This window comes from Colias philodice, chromosome 6 (genome assembly GCF_061535455.1).
Source record: "Colias philodice isolate Cphi_HAF_F1 chromosome 6, ilColPhil1 Martin Lab GWU primary, whole genome shotgun sequence".
NCBI classification, from domain to species: Eukaryota; Metazoa; Arthropoda; class Insecta; order Lepidoptera; family Pieridae; genus Colias; species Colias philodice.
In genome coordinates, this window is record NC_143091.1 from 10,616,800 (window position 1) to 10,636,843 (window position 20,044).

Genomic DNA, 20,044 nt, shown 5'->3' on the forward strand with positions numbered 1-20,044 from the left:
ATGTTACATAAAATAAAATGAATATACGCGTTAGATGTGGGTCGCCATTCGCTAATCTAATATTATAAAGAGGAAAACTTTGTTTGTTTGTTTGTTTGATTGTAATAAATAGGCAAAAATAAACTAAAAAAACGATTTTAAAAATTCTTTCACCATTCGAAAGCTACATTATCCACGAGTAATATAGGATAGGTTTTATCCCGGAAATTCCACGGGAACGGAAACAATGCGAGTTTTTCTTTGAAAGCTAGTAATAATATATACGTAATATCAAAAGTATGGAAGACGGATGAGTTTCGTATTTACATATTGTAATATTTATATTTCACTCAAAAGGATGTTCATCCCACTTCACCCTTCTATCTTGAAATACAGTTTTTTTTTTATTGAACGACCTACATTTGTTGTTCTCTATGGTTGTTCATGTCTTAGTATGTACATACTAAAATTATGCATTAAAATAAGCATTTTTTAATTATTTTATAATTAAAAATGAATAAATATGTACTTATAATTTTAAGAAATTAAAGATTTTAACGGATTTTACATGTAGTTCGCCAAACATTTACTCCTAACAGTGTACCTACTCACAGTTTATGTTCTGCAACTTTGCTCGTACTTTAAAAGCAGATTTAAAGACAGGCGCTACAAAAGTTCTCCCTTATTAAAACCTGAATCAGAATTATTTTAAAAGTTGGGTCTCGCAAGTTGAAAGTTTCATCGTATTACAAAAAGGGTTTAGGTCGGATTTGATTGAAACTCTGAAACGTGGAAAAAGTAAATTGGGTATCGGGTAGCCCTCACTGAACCTGCCATTATAATGTAAGAAAATATGTAATGTTCCTTTTATTTTTATATCTCGTTCTCTTGTCCCCAATAACGTCTATTTTAATCCGTATTATACCTCTATTTTTATTCGTATCCCGTAATGATGTAGGTACCAACTCAATAGGGTTATTCTAAAATTTCTTCTTCTTATTTTCAATAGATATCTGCGACATTAGAGTTGTGAGATCATTCATCATTTCAGATTCAAATATAATTGATGGCTGTTTTATTTATGAGTACGTGTGCATAACTATTCCTACAATTTGTATACAGATTGAAGTAATGTATATTCCAATACATACAATACATGTCCGTTCCTATAATAGGAATGGAAAATAAGATTGTGATGAAACTAAATACCTAACTAGTCTCCTAGATAAAAAGTTCAAATAGTCTCTGTAGTGGAAAAAAGCTTGATAAGCAGTGGTGACAAAAAATAATTTACTTACCTTACTATGTATTTGTAAATTCAGGAGGACCGCATCCTTTTCTTCATCCTTCCCAGTGCCTTCCTTTATTCCTGTCATCAATCCTTTCCTTTTCCCTTACACCTTAAAGGTAGTGACCGCTTACAATCAGGTGATTCACCAGCTCGTTTTGTCCGTCGAACATAAAATAACAACATGAAATATTTCTATAAGTCTATCTATTAAATATATAGCGAATAAAATCACTATTCTCACATATCAACTTTCCAAGCTTATAATTTTCTCAGAATCAATTATAGATAGACTCTTCCCACTAATTGGATTTATTTATGAGATTTATAAATAAAACAATTATCTCTCGTCTATGGAAATATATCTGATGAACAGCTGTGACATAAATAAGATTAATCTTTGATGCAATTAATACTTAAATACTAACGATATAATTTATAATATAAAATTTATAAGTAATCATATCTTATATATAAAATTCTCGTGTCACAATGTTAGTCTGCATACTCCTCCGAAACGGGTGGACCGATTCTCATGAAATTTTCTGTGCATATCGGGTAAGTCTGAGAATCGGCCAACATCTATTTTTCATATGTACCACGGGCGAAGCCGGGGCGGACCGCTAGTCTTATATATAAAATTCTCGTGTCACAATGTTAGTCTGCACTCTGCATACTCCTCCGAAACGGGTGGACCGATTCTCATGAAATTTTCTGTGCATATCGGGTAAGTCTGAGAATCGGCCAACATCTATTTTTCATATGTACCACGGGCGAAGCCGGGGCGGACCGCTAGTATAAATAAAAACTTGATTTTTAACACAATTTATTCACCAAAAATGCAGACCCTGGTATGAATAATAGCAAATACTACTACAATACAAATTGCTTCTCAGTTTATCTTTTGTCAATTCGGTTACTGGTGGTTACTAGCACCGTTATAAGTTTAAAACATGTAAAAATGTGTTGTCTTTATTAGGCACTGTTTTATATTTTTACTCACTGTTTACTAGATGTCCCGGTAAACGTTGTTCTACCTTACTCATCACATAGGGCTATGAAAAATAGATGTTGGCCGATTCTCAGATGTACTACCCAATAGGCACAAAAAAATTTATTAGAATCTTTCCAGCCTTTCGGAGTAATATGGTAACCTTAGATGGTAACTAACTTTCTGACACAAGAATTAATTATACAGAGATCTATTTGTAAAAATTGAAAAATATTATATACAAAATTAAAAATTAAACGATTGTACAGTACCTATATTTATAGCATTTAATAATTAATATAGTAAAGAAATTAGTTGAATGCGGGTATATGTAAGAATTCGTTAAAAATCAAACTTATATTAATTTTAAACCTTTTTTCATGAAAAATTCTTGATAAAAAAGTTCATTAGAGTTCGCAACCTTCATATTATTAAAACTTCGGTAAGTTTAAAAATATAGAGTGAGATTAATTTCAAAAGTTTTATTAAAAGTGTAATGTTTCGTAATTACGCAACTTTAAAACTTTTGACAGAAGATTCGTATAAAACAAGTATAAAAACTTATGAATAGAGCACAAAAAACACATTTTTAATTATAGGAAGAGTTTCTATAAGACTTTTTTGTCTGTCTGTCTGTCTGTCTGTCTGTATATTCGTTATAGAAACAAAAACTACCCGACGGATTTTAACTAAATTTGGCACAATTATTCTTCATACTCCTGGGCAGGTTATAGTAAAAGAATCATGTAAATCGGTGTAGAAACACCTAAAAGTTATACATGAAATACGTTATAAGTCATCGCGCGTGAATACAGAATCATGCCATAATGTGCCATAAGGATTATTTTTGTGTATCAGTTGCCGCGTTCGACGCGCTGCGCGGCGGGAGCTATAAAAATTAAAAAGGCGGCGGGTCTGCACCCGTTTCACGTTGTCACGGCATCACGTGTGAATGGCTGAACCGATTTCGATTATTCTTTTCTATTATATTCCTTGAAGTACGAGGATGGTTCTTATGTAGAGAAAACGTAAATATGTACCACGGGCGAAGCCGGGGCGGACCGCTAGTGATAATATAAAACTCAAAGGTGACTGATATAGTGATCTATCAACGCACAGCCCAAACCACTGGACGTATCGGGCTGAAATTTGGCATGCAGGTAGATGTCATAACGTAGGCGTCCCATAAGAAAGGATTTTAGAAAATTCATCCCCTAAAGGGGTACAAAAGGGGACAGAAGTTTGTATGAAACTTTTTATTCCTTGGATGTATTTGCATGAACCGAATGAAATTAAGCATACATATAGATGGTTACTTGGATTAACACATAGGATAGGTTTTATCCCAGAAATCCCACGGGAACGGGAAATATGCGGGTTTTTCTTTGAAAACGCGGGCGAAGCCGCGGGCGGAAAGCTAGTCTTATGATAAAGCAACGGATTTTGATCCGGTTTTTTAATAGATAGTGATGCAAGGCATTTCAAGAGGAAGGTTTCGGTATATAATTTAATAGGTTTTAGAGAAAGCGGACGAAGCCGCGGGTGGAAAGCTATAGTGTACATATATTCCATTGTGTCTTCTTAGCAGTTACGTTACACTATTATAATATCAGACTAAACAAATAAATAATGTTTCATCAGAATATTTGTTTGTCAATACATTGCCATATAATTCGACACCTCGATCTAGACCTATAATACATGCCCAAAATGTCGGATGGGATTGTTTTACAGGCGACACACATTTAATCTCTATTGCCTTGAACTAAATTATTTAACCTTGTGTTATCTGAAACTGTTTAAATTGTTATTCCGCAACAAAGTTTTGATGAACGGTATTTTTATTGTTTCCTACTGTATGTCGACGTTAGATAATGAGGACCTCCTCATGTATCCACACATCCTCAATTATTTTTCCAAAATAAAAGTAGGTATCTACTAGTAAAACAGCATAAACTACGTAAATACTAATCCATCTAGTTATTTCTCACATTAGCCGAAGAGACAGAAACTTCAAGTAGAAACTATTGTATTTCATAAAAAAAAATCTTTTATTTTAGACTGCAAAGTGCAAACAGACAACGTGCAACATTATCATAAATTATTAATTTTTTTTATACTTTTTTTTAATATCACGTATTTTTTATGGCATCTGATCAGAAGAACATTATATGGTATACATTCTGGACAGATGAAAAGACTGGATGAAGCTCTGTAAACCGAACATCGATATATCTTTCACGGTCTGTCTTTAATACGGATAATCTTCTTAGGTTGTCCTGAATACGTTGCGACAGAAAATATTAGCTGGATTTCCATTGAAAATGGACGGTCTTCTACAGGAATAGGTATATGTATATAAAGAACTAGCTTTCCGCCCGCGGCTTCGCCCGCGTTTTCAGAGAAAACCCCGCATAGTTCCCTTTCCCGTGGGATTTCCGGGATAAAACCTATCCTATCTCTCAAGTTGGATCGAACTGCACATGGTGTGCGAATTTTATTATAATCGGTTAAGTGGTTTAGGAGTCCATTGAGGACAAACATTGTGACACGAGATTTATATACATATATTAAGATATCGTCCACTGATAAAATAAAATTGATTTGACTCCCCTTTGATTAGCATTTAAAATAGTTGTTCAAATGTTGGAAAGGAAAACGTAATTCAGATATGCACAACTCATACCTATAGAGGGTCTATTATATTAAACATGTAAGTATTATTATAGATTGCTGAAACTTTGGAAGAAAACAATATTGACTTTGTAAAAAATATAATCGATATGAATTCAGAATTACTCGTGTATTACGTGACTGTTAAATAAAGTATGTAATATTTATAGACGAATCAGCATATGAGTAAACATTTTTTTTAATCTAGGTATATAATTTCCTAGACAGCGAGGCACCGATAAATCTCGGACAATTTTAAAAAGCTATATTTGCAAAAAAATTGTATTATTCTTGCGACATATTGCCTACCTTATTTTGTTTATTAACATACTTTACTTTTATAACCTACCTACATGTATATTTCAATCACGTATACCATTTATTTATCATTCCATATAAAATTTTATATATTTTATAACTTGTACAATATTTAACGACGCTCTTGTTCACCTTTATCGATGCAATACTAATGATCATATTTTCATAGAAATCCATGAAGATAATATTTGTTAAAGCGCAACCATAAATCCAATATTAATTTTTAATTAACACAAAAACATCCTTAACGTCACAAAGTAGCAAAAGCATCATAAGCCAAAATCTCTCCCACTGCATGTAGAGTCATATTATAGGCGCCTTTAATAAATTGCGTGATGACATACATTAAATTTATTTTTAAAACGAACAAGTGCAATCGTCTCAAATTCAATTTAATAATAACTGGTATTATTGTAAACAATTAAAATTCTTATATTATAACTAGTAAAACTGCATAAAACTTAGATAGAAAAACATAGTAAAATCAAAATCCAAACCGCATGAGTAATATTTTGTCCTGAATATCAGCTATTATTTTTGTCGATTTAGAAGTTAAGTTATTTTGCCCTTTGCGTTTTGGAAATTTCATGTACTTTCATAAACTTTCACAAAGTCATTTACAAAAACAAGCTTTCACATTCAATTTTATATTATTTTATAAGTTTTAATTTCAATAATCACATTTAATTAGCTCTACTTATTCATATCCATTTCTTAGAAACATTGCCATTCATAAGAATTAATATTTATTTACGATATTTTAATTGATATAATTAACTCTTTTATAAAAAAAAGAGTCAATTATATCAATTAAAATATCAGGTACAGTAAAACTGTGATATCCTTTCTTTTTAAATACTATTAAATGTGCAAGACTAGAAAGCTCTGCCCAGAAAATTCCTCAAAAAGCTCATGCAATCTTTTTCTTTCTAATTTTCATAAAAAAATTTAAGTCACAAGATTTTATTTATCTTTTATTTCTTGGTCTTTTATCATTCATTAGAAACATCAGTGAGTAAAAGTGATGTACTAATTCATGCATACTACAAAATATATTTATAAATCAACCATACTATAATCCATGCCTCATTAGCTTTTTCTATCCATACATCGATATCGTGACACAATAACACATGTCTGCATTTTCAGTGAACATGTTACATATACAACCGTGGCACCGACAAATAACAACAAAGCCCTTGCCACGTGACTTCGATAATCACGTTGCAAATATTGCGTATAATAATAATTAATCAACAACTAACTTTTGCAAAATCTAGTGCAAACCTAAGCGCAAACTCATCCCACGAAAAAATCCAACTCACACCACTACAAAGCTATTTATAATAGGTACATCAAATAATGTAAACAATGTCTCGATATTACAGTGTCGTATTTCATAGATCGATAATATCAATAATAGTAAATTCTTACATAATGTCACGTGATCAAGGAAATGTCCCCGATTATACCTGAAAGTCACCTTTGAGATGCATTATAAACACATACTAATTTTAATTGTTATCGAATTGTACAGGAAATAGAGACTATAATTGAAAGTTATTTCAAATGTATAGAAAAGCAGAATCATTACTTAATACGGTGCAAAAATACTATTTTTGTTTTGAAAATATATGTTGATAAACAAACTATATTATAATAATATAGTTTGCCCTAAAACACGATTATAATTGCCCTGAAAGTTCTGGAAGCAATAAAGTAACAAAATGTATCTAAGTATTTAAGCTTTCTGAATAAACTTAGTCCTAACTCCTGTCCTAAAAATAACATCACTAAGTATTTACAAAACAAATAATAAGTAAAACTTATAAGTAAAACCTTGTATGCTCCTAGTTTCTTCCACAAACGAAGTAACGCATGACTAAATATTGAAAAGTATAATGTTTTCGCCATTCATTGAATTTCGCAAAGCTACTTATGGATTCTTTTGATATTGTTTCTTTTCTAAAACTCTCTGATCGTTTTGACAAAATATTATTTTGAGTCTGTGTTATTCAATGCTCTAATACGAGTATGCAATCTGTGCGAATTTCAAATTTAGAACTTCCTTCCTCTTTGCAAGGACCGAGGGTTCATTGCACTTGGACGAAATTTCAGCTGTTCACTATTCATAAGTACGTCGTTACTTCACTTACATTTTCCTGAATGTGACTCGTGCCCTTATTTACATTAATATTTTTATTTCAACGTAATGCAAAGTTCAACAAACTTTATATGAATTTTGTGAAACGATTTGCGTATTTTTCTCATGCAATATACAAACAAAGTAGTGTTAATTAAATTAATGTATCAGATTGTAAAGAATAAATAAAATACGTTTATAAAAATATTTTTTATAAAAATTTAGTTTTTTTTTTAATTCAATTCAGAAAATAAATAAAAATTCCAATTTAGAAAAATTATGAATATCTGATATTTATTACTGCATTATATTATACACAATCAGTAAAGGCAAAGTAGTCTCTCTCTTTTTTCTCTAGTATACTAGATACTCCTCAGCTGTATAGAGCTAATTGATACAGTATAGTTTTACTTCTTAATTTCTTAACCTTATGACCAGTATAATTTGGCTAAAAAAACATTATTAAAATGTCGATGAATGTATATATTACTAGCTGTTGCCCGCGACTTCGTCCGCGATTACGTCGTTTTTCGTCATTCGTCGTTTAAAAAAAATACGTGACACTTTATTTTTGAATGTTCTTAATTGTCTCTTATAAAAATAAACTACATTAAAATTGAATACTCTGACAAGAAAATCTTAAAATCGGAGGACATCGAAAATCTGAGGAAAACATGAATTTGATTTAAATTCTACATTACTTAGTAATTCAAATAATAATCTAAATTAAATGTAGATTAACAGTTTGAGCGCATCATTATATAATATGTACCTAAGTATTAAATTACGTTAGTTTACATAGTAATTTTACTAAAAACACGATGACTTTCTTTCGCGCTCGGTACAACAAACTAAGCATGTTTGTGGTACGTGGCCCGCATCACTTGACCCCCCGCGAGTTCCCCTCCGTTACTATGCGAAAATACATTCGTCGCCCTACTGTAGGAAAAATTGTAATATTTTAAATTCGAGAAATATTGATTTCTTGTATTCGACTATTCGTTGTAGTCGAATACAAAATATATTTGAAGAAACTTAGGTTGGCCTTCAGGCAAAAGGGATCCTATCAAATGATAAACTTGACTTTGTATCTTAAAAGTAAGCATGAAAGGATCCTCTGATAATTGTTGAGCACCAAAGGATCATTTAAAACGCACTACTATAAGAGCGAATATTGTCTAAGAACTGTTTAGATTGCACATGTTCCTCTAAAAGTAGTGATTTCAAAGGTTCTGGTGTATCTTCAAACGAAAGCCGACTCCTTACTCCTCTTTAAAGCATTACAAAAAGAACATACTACTTGTATACGTAGTATATTATTATTAGTCTGTGATACTACGTTAATATCGCCTATACAGAAGATGATCTGTAATCAATTGTGAATAAGCAAACCCACTTTTATATTTGTCGGACCACACCACCGAATTCGTAGATTGATCTTCTATGTTTACCTCTTAAGTCATTAAGACTGTCGAAATCCGACGACGACGACGACGAAAGCCGACTCCTTACTCCTCTTTAAAGCATTACAAAAAGAACATACTACTTGTATACGTAGTATATTATTATTAGTCTGTGATACTACGTTAATATCGCCTATACAGAAGATGATCTGTAATCAATTGTGAATAAGCAAACCCACTTTTATATTTGTCGGACCACACCACCGAATTCGTAGATTGATCTTCTATGTTTACCTCTTAAGTCATTAAGACTGTCGAAATCTGTCTACAGTAAGACGGGCCTCTCGCTATTCGTCCGTTTCAAGAGACCAAATAGTTTCAATTCTTAATCTTTCATTAAACAAACTTATTAATCGTACTTGTCTCAAATAATCTTGTCTCAAATAATGGTAATATTCGCGTCCCTACTCTAGTCATTGCTTATGCTCATGTTCATCTTCAAGAGATCGAATAATATTATGGTGCACCCTATCATTTGTCAATCGGTCTTCATATTGAATAAAAGTTTCAGATTATCGAGATAAAATATGCCATTTGCGATCAGCTGTGAGACGTTATACCCTCTCAGTGAAGGTTTCGGTCTCACAGGATAGTACATGCCGTTCGCGGTCAGCTGTGAGCCGCAATTCTCGTTGTGAAGCGGTTTCAGGTTCTCGGCATAACACAATATGTTGTTTTCGGTCAATAGTAAGCCTCTTACCTCTAACGATCCTTGAGAACTCTTATTTCTCATTTTCTTAGCTTTGCTCGAATTTCGATATAAAGATTTTTTAGGAGTAAATAAAAATTAAGTTAAAACGGACTGAGAGTGTTATAATCATCAATCATCATCATCATCAATACATATAATAAAATTGTGGAAAAGCGATGTCTGTACAATGAAAATATGTAGAAAAAAATTAGCAGGTGTTATTATTAAATCGATCTTGAACCCAAAACTGTAGTTAAAAATTTTTTTGTCTGTTTGTCTGTATGTTTGTGCACGCTAATCTCAGAAACGGCTTATCCGATTTAGATGCGGTTTTCACTAATGTATTGTGGTAATCTTCATTTAACAGTTAGTGTTTATTTCATGTCAATCGGTTCATAAATAAAAAAGTTATGACTATTTATAAGTAATCACGGCGAACATTTGCTAAGGCATTCTATTGTACACTGTACAGTGTACGATAAAACGTAATTTATCTGTTATACGCTACAGTTATTCCTTTACATGTCCAGATGATCATATCAAAATTCCCCAAGGGTTTGGGGGTAAGCTGAGGTAGTAGGGGGGGCGGGGTCAAATTAACATTATGGTTACTTCTAATAGGTAAATTTTCCACACAAAATGTCCTTTAAATTATGTCGTATTATATTTTTAACCCCCGACGCAAAAAGACGGGTGTTATGTGTTTGACTGCTATGTATTTCTGTGTGTGTGTGTGTGTGTCTGTCTATGGCACCGTAGCTGGCTAACAGGTAAACCGAATTAGATGCGGCTTTTTTTTGTTAGGCAGCATATTTTCCGACGCTGGTTCTTAGATAAATTGTATCGAAATCGGTTCATCCACTTATTATACCTACATAGGGGTAAAAGTGGGAATGAAAAAAATGATATAATAATTTATTTTTAAAGATCGTTGGGAAGTTTATGAAATTATTTATTCCTTTTTCTATACACTTTTCTTCGTCTAAACGGTTAAGTTACGTGCTCCCTCTCTCTCTCTTCAGCCTTTAGTTACGTGCGTGAGACAGGAAACATCTAATTTGGATTTGTTGCTGGATTTGATAAAAATTGAGTATCGATTAAGCTGATCAGTGGCTACACCATACATTATTAAAAACATCCATTTAAGAAAGGAAGGAAATAGAATTTGCTCCTCTCCCCCCCCTGGTTCCTAAAAAATAATATGACATAATTTAAAAGAAATTTTACGTAGAATTAGTTAGGCATTTCTTTTTTGATTTTCGATATTATATACTAATCATAATTTTTAATTACAATATTATGTAGTAACTATTTGGTATAGGTTAGGCATTTCATTTCTTGATTTTCTTTAATAAGTTGGTACGTAAGTTTTTTAGCTCAGTTTAATAAGAAATTTTAATAACAATTCTTTTAATTATTTACGGTAGTACGTATTTACTCAATAATTGTATGTTAAGTAGTAATTCAGCATGGGCGTAGCCACGGTGGGGCTGGGTGGGGCGCTTACCCTGGCTTTGATCTGGTAGGTACCAATTGTGAAGGGGAGTGGGCGTGGGCGTTGGCGTGGGCCTGGGAGTGGGCGTGGGAGTGGAAGCATGAAAATAAAAACAATTATTGTTGCCCCACCCTGAGCCCATGGTCATAGGTCCCATATTCCACGTCCCACATCCCACTATTCCACGCGGACGAAGTCGCGGGCACAGCTAGTAGACAAATATAATCAGAAAGCTTTGAACTCCTAAGCTCAACCATAAAAGATAGACATTAATTATGATGTCGGGAGATATTTTTTATATAATATGGAGAACATTTCTTTCATACTAATAATTGTACCAAGTTTCGTTTAAATCCGTCGAGTAGTTTTTGTTTCTATAACGGTTATACAGACAGACGGACGGACAAAAATTTTTGGCGTCAGTGTCGATCCCTAATCACCTCGTGATAGTTATTTAGGAAATATATTTCATGTACAGAATTGACCTCTACAGATTTAATATAAGTATTATTCATATAATAAGATGCCAATTTCCATGTAACGTTAAATTCGACTATACAATAACTAACAGACAACGCAGGTTGTTCGTTTCCGTAAGTTGAGGCGGCTACATATTTGGTCCTCATAACTTCACTTTTTGTGAACGAAACGACAGCGCGGTTTAATTCGATGCCAACACCATCAAAAAAAGGAAATATTTTTAATTGTGAAAAAATATTATGATTTACACTATAAATAGATACTATTTTAACATTAACACAAAATATAAGACTGTGAGTGTGTAAAAATAAATCCAGCTAGTTTCACATCAAACTTATGTTTTTAATTAGCTATACGACATGAAAATATATTAATTACCAAGCAATAATCATACAGGTAAATACTGAACAAAAGTATTAACAGTCAAAGTATATTTTTACTTACAACATGTAAATGATGAAGGAATAATAATTATCAACGAACTAACCTTTTTGTATTATTGTTTATAAATATAAATTCATAAACAATAAATTTATAAAGAATAGAAAAAATTCGACCACTAAAGAATGCTGGTTCGAGTCCCGCCTCGTTATCGAATTTTTAAAACACGAAGATTTTTAAAAATGTAACCAATGAACACAATCAATATTAGATTAACTGTAATGGTGTCTAGTTTGACTTAAAATAATAAACATCTACCCTCACTTTTAAAAATGTAGTATATTCACACGAATTATAAGCGCACCTTATAGGGAAGGGAAGATATGGGTTAAAGAGTTAAATAAATAAATAACATAATTATATTTAAATTATTAATTTTTAACATTGTGTTCAGTAGTGTTAACATGTAAATTGATTTGATTTTTACGAAATCTCATAGATGGCGCTGTTTCAAATTTGTATACTAATAAATTCATTAAACTGATTCTCTGCCCAAATTACGTAAATGACATAGTTTTTATTGTGTAAAGCTAGATAATAGCATGGCTTACCCGAAACCAACATTTAAACATGAGTCTTTAGATTGTACGCTGTCGTAATACACGGAATACGTAAGAAAAAAAAAGGTTCACAGCTCCTCCCCCGGAGGTGATAGCATGATAATATGTTTAAAAAAGCCTCACCCGACCTGTTAGTAATATTCATGCAAAATTTGAAGTCAATCTATGCAGTACTTTTCGAGATTAGCCTGGACAAACATACAGACAAACAGACAAACAGACAAACAGACAAACAGACAAACAGACAAAAATTCTAAAAACTATGTTTTTGGCTTCTATATCGATTATAGATCATGGATTATGTATTCTTTTAAAAAAATATTCAATGTACAGTTTTGACTTTCCTACGATTTTATTATATGTATAGATGATACTGACTTCAACAAGTTAAAAGGGAAAGTAACCTAATTTATCTGAACTAGGCCACAAGATTTACCAGACCATAAACCGTTAAAAATGAACGAATATATTATTATTTACACTAACAGGACCGCTCTCACTCTTTAGACTGTTCCTTCTGGCGAGGACTATGTCACTAACGGTCTGACATACATAAGGATAACTGTATTTTTTGTGTTTTCATAAGGTCAATTCATGATTGTCTACTTTAGAGAAAATATAGATTAGTCATGTAGACATATGGGCTATTAGTAAAAAATTAAATTTCGTTTCTGGTTAACGTTTTTTTTTTTTACTGTATGAGCTAGATATATACCTGTAGCGCACTAGCGCAGGGGCAATGAAACTTATAAGAAAAAGAAATGGAACACAAAAACAATATTTGGAATATCCTTATTCCGATTTCCTTACGTTTTACTATAAATAAAGAAAGAATTTAAAAATACTTTGTTTATATACCTATCTATACATACATATACCTACTTATATTCAAAACTTCTCTCGAATATAATACATAAAATATACAGAATTCTTAAATTTTATTTTTCTACACAGCAATATTTTACACGTGCTACCGTTATACACGTGTGTAGGAAATTAGAAAAATTCAACGTTTTTTTTTCAAGAACCATGGCGTACATGACGGAGTAGGCGTTACCTTTATACCACGAAAGTAGTTCATTCAACTACTATCTGATTCATTCATCACTTGCGATACTATGAACAAGAACTGTGTTAAATAGAATAACCATTAGAATAATTATAGGCATGTCATTTATCATTTATTTTTAGCGAAATTTATGGTTGCCCGCCTCTTTTATTGTCTCTATTCTATAGAGAACTTTCATATCAAATAAATAATATTTTAGGTACCTTATGTAGGTACGTTAATCTCAGAATTATTTGTTTTATATCATTTTTGTCATATTATACACATAGTACCTACCTATGGTCAAAATAGCGACCTCACCTAAGCCAACGTAGAATTAATTATTCGTAATTATAATTTAAAAGCGTTTTGAAAGATGATTTGAGAATATTTAAGAAATTCATTTTTTAATAATAAGGTGCCTCAGTGTACCAGCATAAATTTCAAATGACTCACATAGGTATAAAATACCAAACAAACAACAGCTAGAACTAGGCTTTATGTTATTTTGAACATGTATTTCGTAATAAAGTGCTACAAATCATCACCCATAAAGGAATGTCATGATGTCGCTTTCTTCGAAGTACCTGCGTGAGGCCACGCACATGTTTCAACGGAAACAAAGAACGCGAAATTCATTCTCAAATTTATTTTCATATTGATAAGCATTAAATTTTACACTGAAACGAGATTCAGGTCATACTGACAACGAAGATGCTTTTTTTAACACCGTTGCACGCAACAAAGCTCCTGTTTCAAATACGTCATTTTAATTTTACACAGGAAGGGTAATTTGCATAAAAACTTGGATATACATAAATAGATTATTCTTTACTAGCTCTCCGCCCGCGGCTTCGCCCGCGTTTTCAGAGAAAAACCCGTTCCCGTAGGATTTCCGGGATAAAACCTATCCTATGTCCTTTCTCGGGTATCAAAATATATCTATACCAAATTTCATGCAAATTGGTTCAGTAGTTCAGGCGTGATTGAGTAACAGACAGACAGACAGAGTTACTTTCGCATTTATAATACATATTAGTATGGATTAGTATGGATTGCGCACACACAAACACGGATAGAAGATAAAACAAAGAAAAGGAGGTCTCTTGGCAACGATATCTTCCAGGCTACCGGCATGCATTTAATAGTGATTTGTATCGTTAAGCCCGTAAGAATAATCCTAACAATTTGTATGTAGTGTCATTATACGACCTCGCCGATACCGTAACGGTAAGTGGGCCAGGCCATTGACGGCCTTACTCACCCCGGAAATCAATTAGCGAATTCTCGAGATATTTTTGTTTGAAACAGTACTTTAAACAGGGACGGTGTTAGATTTTGAAGTTGGGCGCCGAACTTGAAAAGCAATAACTTCCATTGAAGTAATACTTTGGGCCATATAAACGTACACAATGAACGAAATCTTGAGATTTTTTTTTTTTGGGTTTACTAAGTAGTTACCTACTCGAGTTTTTTTTTTTGAGTCAAGGATAGTCTTATATTATTTTAATTATTATTTAAGAACATGAATGTAACTGTTTTTATGGTCCTTATAAAAGTGTGTACTAAAGCAGGCCCTAACTTTATTATCTAATGCTTTTAAGGAAACACATATTATATGCTAAGTGATTGAATTGATGTATGGTGGTGCGGAATGAGTACAGAGATTTATTTATTACGAATAAGGTTTTTTTTTCAGAGTCTCAAATAAATACAAAGTTTATCTGTGGAAATCAGATTATGTGGGTAGATACTGTTGCTATGAAATGTGACAAATAAAAAAAATATAATAAAATTTGAATAAAGAATCAAATGTTAGGTAAGTACTATGTGTTCCATTTTGTTTATTTTTTAAAGATGTATAATGGTTCAATATACCACCTTTTTGAACACTCATAAATGGTGAATGTGCTTACTCTACCAACAGTTCATTACGTTTTCGTGATTCATTACCTACATGCGTTTTTACTAAAATTAGAATACCTTACAACGATTGGGTAACAAAGGAGATATCATTTTATCAGTTTTTCAACATCGATGCTATCGTTGCATTTTTAAAACATCTGAATGAATCAGTGTGCTAGGGTTGCATATTTTTCTATTGAATATGAAATTAGGTGTTTAATTTTTTTATCATGTTTTTCCCAGCTTTACTTCCACGCAGAAAATTTTTCTAAAGTTACTTTTTTTGGTTGCTTACTAAAAAAGAGTTCTCGTTTTCTTTAATATAAAATTTATATTTAACATAATTTTATGTATTACACGTAATTTATAATTTTTTGTCGCAAAATGTTATTTTAGAAATGGATTATAACGTTGAATAAGATAAGGGCCTTACATCACTTACCTGCTACATCTTATTTAGGTACATTAATATTTCAGTTTCGCAGCAACCCTACTGAAGTGATTCATTCAAGAGACTGCTCCAATTTCTTTTAGCATAATTTAGCGTCCATAGTACGCGACACTCATTAATTATTCCAAGTATTAAATAATGTAATTAAGTTAGCATTTTAGTGACACGTTCCAGTGGTCGCGTGATAAGTTATTTTATGGCCTTACTAGTTGTGCCCCGTGGTTTCACACGGAAGACAATCTTGGTATCAACGGTAAAAATTTCATATTCCTATTTCAAAGCATTTCCTTAAAATGCTTATATTATCAATACATAAAGGATTATTCCGCTAATCTCTCCTTGATCCTATCGTTCTCGTATAGATCTATGACAGACTGAGAGATTTACATTTGTCCCCACCTATAAATGCGCTAAAGACAACAGCTATACTGGTACTTTCCTAAACCCAAATACGAAATAATGAACCTAATATGTACTTATAATGAGGAAGGTCCCAGAAATACAGTAGACCGTATTGATATTTCGTTGGTATTTGATGTAATATCTTCATTCATAGAAACTATAAATAATGACAAAATAAATAAATTTACTACTCAATCTCTAAAATTAACTCAATCCAATTGAACAGATGTTAAAGGTTTAAAATATTAATTATAGCAATCTAATAATAACGTGCTTACTGCTTAGTACATGACATGCGCGTTTTCCGAATCTCATTCCCTCTATTCCATCATTTCCATCTGGGCATACCGTGTGGCGCGTTTGCAAATAACGTCTGCTATATTTGACAAGAAGTTAAGACTTGTCTATGGTAAAACAAAACATTCCATTTTTGAAAATGGTTCTGACAATTGAGCCTTTTTTTAATGTGGCCATAATGATTAGTTCATGGTTTTAAGTTTTAACCCTACGGTCTCAAGTAGTATTTGGTCAATTATTAACCGATAAGCTTATCTTTAACCTCAGTCTAACCTCATTTACGGTTATGGTACATACAAATAATGTATTAGGTACATTTTGTTGCATTCTTTCTAGGTATTTTGAATTATTTTAACTCATCTTATATTAGGGTACGATGAATAGGAACTAGTATCTTCCTAACACTAGGTAATTATAATGTACTTATTTCGCATTTTCTAAAAATAGCGATTAACTTTGTTAGTTTATCCCCTTGAAATAAAAAAAAACGGAATTGTCGAAATTCTTCTACAACAACTGCCTAACAACTATTTATTAATCGAAGTTGTTTCATTATAATAAAAAAATTACTAATGAGTGAGTTCTACATAATTATTATTTATTTGTTACGATTAATAATAATTAGAAGTCATTATCAGAATTAAGTATGTTAATTTGTATTGGGAAGTCCTGTAAATTTAACAATAATTAGATAATTAATAATTTAATAACAACATCTTACAAATCGAATATAATACTCTACTACTAATAATCGTCTAATTTAAATCCCTAAATATCATTTTCCTGCATTATTAACAGGTGTGACCTATTCCAAATCGAGCATGCAATTTTAAAAATATCGAGTATATAAATTCCACATAAAGTGAATTTCCGTGTTCTTCAGAACCTGAACCAGATGGATTTCACATCTGCCACACTTTTTTTCAAAGGAAAGGGTTTTTGCCTATATAAGTGTCACTGTTTTGATTTATCTTATATATAAAATTCTCGTGTCACAATGTTAGTCTGCATACTCCTCCGAAACGGGTGGACCGATTCTCATGAAATTTTCTGTGCATATCGGGTAAGTCTGAGAATCGGCCAACATCTATTTTTCATATGTACCACGGGCGAAGCCGGGGCGGACCGCTAGTAGTGTTATAAAATTAGCTTTACCTATTATTTTTACCAAAAATAATTAAGCACTTTAACAATTTTTTATTTATTTTTAATATACTGGGTAAATTACGTAGTTGTAGTGGATTTGATAAAAAAAGTGACAAACGCGCATTATCACTTTATTATGACGTGATGTAACTATACATAATTATCTCACAAAGATACAATCGTTCTCTACGTGTATTCTGCCTATTAGATCATTAATTACAACACAATAATAAGTACATATTTATCATTTTAAAAAATAACTGACTTAAAAAATGGCTTCTAGCAACTGTGATTCATTTTATTTCTACAGGAAATGTTTGAGAAAATTAAACCGCAAGCAAAAAGATTCGATTCATTCCTGGACATAAATTATAACAGGTTCGTGTGCATGAGTCCTTAGCAGCCGAGTTGGATGCAGCTGGCTCGCATACCACAGACGATAATATTCCTGAATGCAGTATCAATATATATATATTTATGTAGATAAATTTAAAATAAAAAATTAATCCCAGTAAACTATGGTCTATAGCTTGTCATTTCTAATCCCCAACCAAAAACAATAACTGTGACAGAAACAGCACACAAAAAATAAAAACATTCGAAAAAAGGTTCACGTATTAATTATAAGTTAATTATTAGATATAATACATCTCGATAGTATCTGATTTATAGCTGACTAGTATCACCTTCATCCACCCTTCAATATTTTTTCGTGAAATTTAGAGCAGGTAGCCCGTGTGCGTTCCCACTACAACAACGTGGGTTCCATATAGAAATTAAAACAAGCAAAAATCATTCCTTCGGGATTTAAAAGTCATCGAAGTATTTAACTAGGTAGGTACATAACTTTATAGGACAATTGGAAACAATTGAAAAGCTTGATTTATCCGCAGTATTACCATTTGGACTTCTCTTATTAAGACGACGACGTAAACTAGTCTAGATACTTACTAATTATTTCGGAGACAAGAGAATGTCTTCACGAGAACAGAAAAATTTAAAGAAATTGCCATAGGAGACTTTCGCGAGATCTTTTCCAGCTTATGATAAAAGATGCACCTAAGTACCTCACTCTTGTAAAAGGCGCAGTAAATAATAAGTACGATATATGTATAAAGTAAGAGTGCTTATAACTAAACATATAATTTAAATTAATTTTCAAGCGACTGATTTCTCCTTAGAGGATTTCTCATTTTGAAAATACAAAATGTATTCAAAATAATATCATGTACACGTAAATACCTATTCATTCAAAAATTAGGCATAAATGCATAGTTTCTCCCTCTCAAACTAACAATAAAATTACAATTACCTTGTCGAAGTAAGCTGTTTCTATAAACCGCATAGGAACAATATAATATCTGGATAGCTCGAAAAATTCCACGTGAAAACAATCATAAATACCGTAATCTCCATTCTCTAGGTTTATCATTGTGTTGTTGTCCATCAATAGATTAAAATTGGGTCATTCCATATTCATTTCAACACTCGGAAAATGTTCGCATTTAGGCAGGTACAAGATTTGATTTTCATGTAATCACGACACCTACAAGTAATTTTGTATACAGTTGGTTATGGAATTACATCAATGATGTTATAAGTAATATATATTATAGTAGGAGCTACGGTTTAATATTGGGATATAACGTTTCCGGTTACATTTAATCTTCCTAACTACCTGAGATAAGAGTTGCGGGAATTCAACACAAGCAAATAGTACTTATGGTGAACAAACACGTAATAAAACAATCATTTCATAACGATGTTTCAAAAGGATTGGGAATTTCCCTGATTTTAATCTTACAATAAAACAAAAAGTTAAAGACAAAAATAGTAAAATACCTACATATTAGAATATAATATTCACAAATTTTATATTCTTTAAACGTTTACTAAAAAGGATTATAAAAACGTTATGAAATATATAAAAATATAACATCAACGTTACTAATATTAATTAATATGGATCTAAACGTCGCGTTATCAAATTTCTCAAAATAATAACTTAACTAATTACTAAACTTACCGGTACTATTTTCAGTTTTATAAATTTAAAATAATCAATGAAGTTTTGAAACACTAATGATACCTAAAAATTGGTAATTGATTTATAATTTAGTGTATTAACTTCAATTAGTACTTTTTGAATAGAATTAATCGTAGGTAACGTAATTACGAAATTCCATTTGAAAAACGAATGAATCCTTCATGAAAAAAATTATCTATTAAGTTTTTCACCACAGACTGTCAAATAATATCAGCGTGAAAATTAT

General features: G+C 31.7%; 1 long non-coding RNA gene across 1 annotated transcript; it reads right to left on the minus strand.

Moving 5' to 3' along the window:
* Positions 1-1,283: 1,283 nt before the first annotated feature.
* LOC149488028 (uncharacterized) lies at positions 1,284-19,943 on the minus strand. Its single transcript, XR_016315792.1, has 3 exons — positions 19,798-19,943; positions 19,176-19,317; positions 1,284-1,379 (listed from the first exon to the last, which is right to left on the minus strand). It is a non-coding gene; the product is annotated as an uncharacterized LOC149488028 (long non-coding RNA).
* Positions 19,944-20,044: the final 101 nt, after the last annotated feature.